General features: G+C 39.8%; 1 pseudogene; it reads right to left on the bottom strand.

Annotated features, from left to right (window-relative positions):
* Positions 1–1480: 1480 nt before the first annotated feature.
* LOC116883202 lies at positions 1481–3806 on the bottom strand (annotated as a pseudogene).
* Between the last annotated feature and the right edge of the window lie 2886 nt (positions 3807–6692).

The following is a 6692-nucleotide window of genomic DNA, read 5'->3' on the forward strand; positions in this document are numbered from 1 at the left end:
TTGCTGGAGTAGTTCCATTTATAAAGTTTTTATATATCAGAAAGCTTTGAATTTGACCAGGCTGTCCATTAATCATTTCTGAAAAAGTGGCATTTCATTTTAGCTCTATTTTACAGCATTAAAAAGCTTATGCATCAGGTCACTTCCTGAAACATTGTTCTTTGCACAATGGCGCTGGGCAGACAGCTCTTCATCCACCCAGGTCAGAGAGAGTTTCTGCTACATACCCATGACAGCCCATGTCACCGACTGCTCACCCTGACAGACAGCCCACCTTCTTGGTCAGTTCACACTTCCAGTTCACACCAGCAACTGTCCTTTGTAGATGGCATTAGAGCATCAGGTCAGTGACAGTGGGAGCAAGTGCTGCCATGAGATCCAGGTAACTAAAGAAAGGCCCTTATTTATTTATTTTTTTTTAAAAAATGTCAAATGTGAGATAAAAATCAAGGGTACAAGTCCACAGCAGCAAGCTGTGCCCACTCAGTTACAGAGATGTTAAGATATGATTCAAATCCCTTTAACTCAATCTGCACAGCCCTGAGGTCATCCTGCCAAGTGCGTATCAAAAAATAGGAAGTTAGGGAGACAAAGTTTGACCTGGTGTCATTATGCAGGTCAAACTTGGAAGGTCTGTGGAGCATCTGTTCTGACAGAAAAGCATCAGGTCCTTTGTGTACGCATTGATTTTATTGTAACAAAGCAACTTGTACATGGCAACATTTAAAATGAGCATCATTTTCCTTCCAGTGAAAACTGAAAGAGGAAAAAAAAAGGAAAAGAAAAAAATTAAAGATAAAAGTTACAACAGAGAATGTTAACTCCAAATAAAACCCTACAGCTTCTGCTGATTCTCCCATTGAGTGGCAGGGCTCAAGTCTTCATCAGGAGAGAGTTTTATTTTAAGTGTCACCTTAAACAGCAAGAATATCTGTTAAATGTCGCAATGAAACATGACAAAGGAGAAGCCATGTTGTCAGATGCCCACCTACCCCACCCCCTGACACCTCGATCCCACCCTTGCTCACTGTCTATAACCCCCATTTTTCTTTTTTTCCTTTTTATTAAACAAGAGAAAGTAGACAGATACATGTTGGTAAATGCTAACATCTGTATTCACATAGAGATACAGTGTAATCTCTGAGCCCAATATACAGAGAAAAGAAAAAGCTAGAACTCTATGCACTACTACATAGGGGCCTAGCACCCTCCAGCCTCCAGCAGAGCCAAGGGAACTGGAGGGCTTTTCTTTCTTCCCACAGAGCATGGTGGTGGTGTTGAATCCACAGTTTGAGACAAGGATAAAAAATGAATTTAGAACAGAAATGTGAAGATGCTTTTCCTGTTGTAATTTGCTCAAGATATTTTTCCCCAAATTAGTTGACAACTATGATGTTGAGACCTCAAAAACAGGGCAACTGAGCCCAGAGGGACAGGGAGGAAAGGACTGCAACTTGCTTCCAGGGACTGGAGAAATTTAAAAAATAAGAAGAAAATGAAAAAGAAGGTTGGATCCATCGGTCTTCTGTGCTAGTCATCCTCCCCTTCATCCTCCTCTCCTTCCTCCCCTTCATCCTCATCGTCATCTTCTTCACCTTCATCCTTGTCTCCTTCTTCAACAATATCTTCCAACCCTTGTTCCTCTTCATCATCGTATCATCATCCTCTGCCTCTCCTTCTTCATTATCCATATCGGGAACCAAATAGTACTGTAAAGAATTCGGCCAAATATCATCTTTGATGGCCTCTCCTAACTCGTCAGCACCTATGTTAGAATGGTCAGTAAACCAGGCAGAGAAGCTCTCTGGCTCTTCGTGCTGCCTCTTCCTGCTGGCCTTATTCTGTGTTTGACTTGAGCGTTTTGTCAACTCCTTTCCAGATTTTCATTTGATTTCGGGACTTTGAAGATGGGTTCTTTCAGATGAAATTCTTTGGAGAGAACTTTATTTTCAAAGTAAGGATTTTCATCAAAATAAAAATCTATTCTGTAACCTGATTTAATGTCTTCAAATTCTGTGACTTCAACTCTGGTCAAATAATGCAGGGCCTCCTCGTCTTCCTTCCCAAGCAGTGCAGACACTTGTGGATGGTTGACAAATGTTGTTACCCAAAAATGTGGGATTTTGGCGATCAATTCTGACCTCTTCTGAAAAAATGGTTGGCGGAGTTTGTTATATTTTTGTTCTACTTTCAAAATTTCCTCACTGGCTTGTTCATTAAGTCTGTCTATTTCACTTTGTACTTCATCAATATGTTCAACTGTTTCTTGCTGTTCTTTTTCTCCCTTCGGCAGGCCGGGAGAGGCTGACTTGTCCTCCAGCTTCGGGGCAGCAATGGGTCTGGGTTTCTTGGGCTAAGGCAGGATTGCAGATTGCCTTCAGGGCCATGGCACAAGGGAGGTGGCCAGGAGACAGAGGCCAGAGCCCTGATGTTCACAGCAGGAGGAAACTCACAGGAACTCTAGATTTTTTGATATGTAGTTTCTTGAGTGTTTTGTATATTTTGGATATTAGGCCTCTATTGAATATGGAATTGGTCATGGAAGAAATAAAAAAGGAATTAAAGACTTTTTAGCATTCAATGAAAATGAAGGCACAGCATATACAAACTTATGGGACACAGTGAAAGCAGTGCTAAGAGGAAAACACATAGCTCTGAGTGCCTTCATAAAGAAATTGGAGAGATCACACACTAGCAGCTTAACAGCTCATCTGAGTGCTTTAGAACAAAAAGAAGTAAATACACTCAATAGGAGTAGATGGTAGGAAATAAGCAAACTCAGGGTTGAAAGCAATCAAGTAGAAACCAAAAGAACTATATAAAGAATCAACAAAACAGGGGTTGGGGATTTAGCTCAGCGGTAGAGCGCTTGCCTAGCAAGCACAAGGCCCTGGGTTCGGTCCCCAGCCCTGAAAAAAAAAAAAAAAAAAAAAAAAAAAAAGAAAAGAAAAGAAGAATCAACAAAACTAGAATCTGGTTCTTTAAGAAAATAAACAAGATAGATAAATCTTTAGCCAGACCAATCAAAGGGCACAGAAACAGTATCCAAATTAACAAAATCAGTAATGAAAAGGGAGGCATAACAACAGAAACTGAGGAAATTAAAAAAACAAAACAAAACATCAGATTCTACTACAGAAGCCTATACTCAACAAAACTGAAAAATCTGGATGAAACTGACAGTTTTCTAGACAGATAATTGGTACCAAAGTTAAATGAGGATCAGATAAACTGTTTAGACAGCCCTATAAACCAAAAGGAATTGAAGCATTCATTAGAAGTCTCACAACCAAAAACAGCCCAGAGCCAGATGGTTTCAGTGCAGAAATCTGTCAGATTTTAAAAGAAGATCTAATACCAATACTCCTCAAACTATTACATAAAATAGAAACAGAAGGAACACTACCCAATTCTTTCTATGAAGTCACAATTACACTGATGCCTAAACCACAAAATGACCCAACAAAGAAAGAGAACTTCAGATCAATTTCCCTAATGAATACTGATGCCAAAATACTCAGTAAAATTCTCATAAACTGAATCCAAGAACACATGAAAATGATCATCCACAGGTTGGGGATTTAGCTCAGCGGTAGAGCGCTTGCCTAGCGAGCGCAAGGCCCTGGGTTCGGTCCCCAGCTCCGGAAAAAAAGAAAAAAGAAAAGAAAAGGAAAAAAAAAGAAAATGATCATCCACTATGATCAAGTAGGCTTCATCTTAGGAATGCAGGAATGGTTTAATATACAGATATTTATTAATGTAATCCACTATATAAACAAATTGAAAGAATAAAACCACATGGTCATCTCGTGAGATGCTGAAAAAAATCTTTGACAATATACAACACCTATTCATGTTAAAAGTATTAAAGAGGTCACGATTTCAAGGTGGATACCTAAATATAATAAAAGAAATATACAGCAAACAAATAACCAATATCAAACTAAATGGAGAGAAACCCAAAGCAATGCCATTAAAAACAGGGACAAGACAAGGTTTCCCACTCTTTCCCTATCTACTCAATATAGTACTCAGAGTCCTGGCCAGAGCAATTAGACAACAAAAAGAGTTCAAAGGGATACAAATAGGGAGGGAGGAAGTAAAAATATGAAAGTATACATGAGCAACCCCAAAAATTCCACCAGAGAGGTTCTACAGCTCATGAACAACTTCAGCAAAGTGGCTGGATATAAAATTAACTCTAACAAATCAGTAGTCTCTCTCTACTCAAAGGATAAACAGGCTGAGAAAGAAAATAGGGAAATGACGCCATTCACAATAGTCCCAAACAATATAAAATTCCTTGGTGTCACTCTAACAAAGCAAGTGAAATATCTGTATGACAAGAACTTCAAGTCTCTGAAGAAAGAAATTGAAGAAGACCCCAGAAGATGGAAAGATCTTCCATGCACATCAATTGGCAGGATTAATATAGTAAAAATGGCCATGTTACCAAGAGCAATATAAAGATTTAATGCAATTCCCATCAAAATTTCAGCTCAATTCTTCATAGAGTTAGAAAGAGAAATTCTCAAATTCATTTTCAGTAACAAAAAACATAGTATAGCAAAAACTATTCTTAACAAAAAAAGAACTTCTATAGGAATCACCATTCCTGACCTCCAACAATACTATAGAACAATAGTGATAAAACTACATGGTATTGGTATAGAAACAGGCAGATAGATCAGTGGAATAGAATTGAAGACCCAGAAATGAACCCACACAACTATGGTCACTTTATCTTTGACAAAGGAGCTAAAACCATACAGTGGGAAAAAGATAGTATTTTCAACAAATGGTGCTGGTTCACTTGGCAGTAAGCATGTAGAAGAATGCAAATAGATCCATTCTTATCACACTGTACAAAGTTCAAGTCCAAGTTGATCATGCACCTCAACATAAAGCCAGATACACTCAAACTAATAGAAGAGAACGTGGAGAAGAGCCTAACACATGGGTACAGGGGAACAGAACATCAGTGCCTTATGCTCTAAGATCAAGAATTGTCAAATGGGTCTTCATAAAATTGCAAAGCTTCTGTAAGGCAAAGGACACTGTCAATAGGACAAAATGGCAACCAACAGATTGAGAATAGATCTTTACCAATCTTACATCAGATAGAGGGCTAATTTCCAATATATACAAAGAACTCAAGAAGTTAAACTCCAGAAAACCAAATAACCCTATGAAAAAGTAGAGTACAGAACTAAATAGAGAATTTTCATCCAAGGACTCTCGAATGGCTGAGAAGCACTTAAAGACATGTTCAACAATGTTAGTCATAAGGGAAATGCAAATCAAAATGACTCTGAGATTTCAATTCACACCACTCATTATGGCTAACATAAAAACTCAGGTGACTGCAGATGCTGTTGAAGATGTGGAGAAAGAGAAACTTTCCTCCATTGCTGGTGGGATTGCAAGTTGGTACAACCACTTTGGAAATCAGTCTGGCAGTTCCTGAGAAAATTGGAAATTGTTCTACCTGAGAACCCAGCTATACCTCTCCTGGGCATATACCCAAAAGATGCTCCAACAAAGCACTAGAACACATGCTTCACTATGTTCACAGTGGTCTTATTTATAATAGCCAGAAGCTGGTACAACCCAGATGTTCCTAAATAGATGAATGGATACAGAAAATGCATATTTACATGATGGAGTACTATTCAGCTATTAAAAAACAATGACTTCATGAAATTCTTGGGCAAATGGATGGAACTAGAAAATATCATCCTGAATGAGGTAACCCAGACACAAAAGAACACAAAAGTATGTACACACTAATAAGTGGATTTTAGCCCAGAAGCTCACAATGCTCATGATACAACTCACAGACCACATGGATCTTAGAAGAAAGGAAGACAAGTGAGTGAATGCTTTAGTCCCTTATTGAGGGGGAGCAATAGGATTGTAGGAAATGGAGGGAGAGGGGACCAGGGAGGGAGAAAGGAGTGGGAGGAAATAAGGATGGCTGTACCAGGAACTGGAGATGTGAGAGAGTTACCGAGGATCTGGAAATTGAACAAAAATATGTGTGTGTGTGGGGTGAGGACCTGTGGATAGCCCTAGAGCGTCCCAGACACCAGGGAAGCATGAGGTTCCTGTGACTCAGTGGGATTAACTTTAATTGAAATGGGCAGAGAAGGGGGAGAAAAACTGTTGTGACCACCACCAGTAGATAGGCGTGGTCCCTGGTGGAGGGATGGGGCCACCCACCCATTTCAAAGTTTTTAACACTGAAATGATCCTGTCCAAAGGAAGAACAGGGACAAAAACCATGAAACAGAGACTGAAGGGCCAACTAGGAACTGCCCCACCTGGGGAATCCATCATGTCTGTAGACACCAAAACCAACACTGCTTTGATGGTCAAGAGGTCTTGCTGGATCTGTGCCCAGAGCTGACCCTGTACCACTGCTCTCAGTGCCAGGATCCGAGTTGGGGAAAGCTGGTCTCCAAGGAGTGCTGACACACAGATTTATAGGAGGGTCAAACCACTGTCAGAGTCAGCAAGACCAGCTAACACCAGAGATAACCAGATGGCAAGAGGCAAGTGTAAGAAACTACAAACAGAAATCACTTAGCCTCTTCAGAACCCAGTTCTCCCACCAGAGCAAGTCCAGGATGCCCCAACACATGGGAAAAGCAAAAATCTGATTTAAAATCACATTTCATGATGATGATGAT

The sequence above is a fragment of the Rattus rattus genome, chromosome 14, assembly GCF_011064425.1.
Source record: "Rattus rattus isolate New Zealand chromosome 14, Rrattus_CSIRO_v1, whole genome shotgun sequence".
NCBI classification, from domain to species: Eukaryota; Metazoa; Chordata; class Mammalia; order Rodentia; family Muridae; genus Rattus; species Rattus rattus.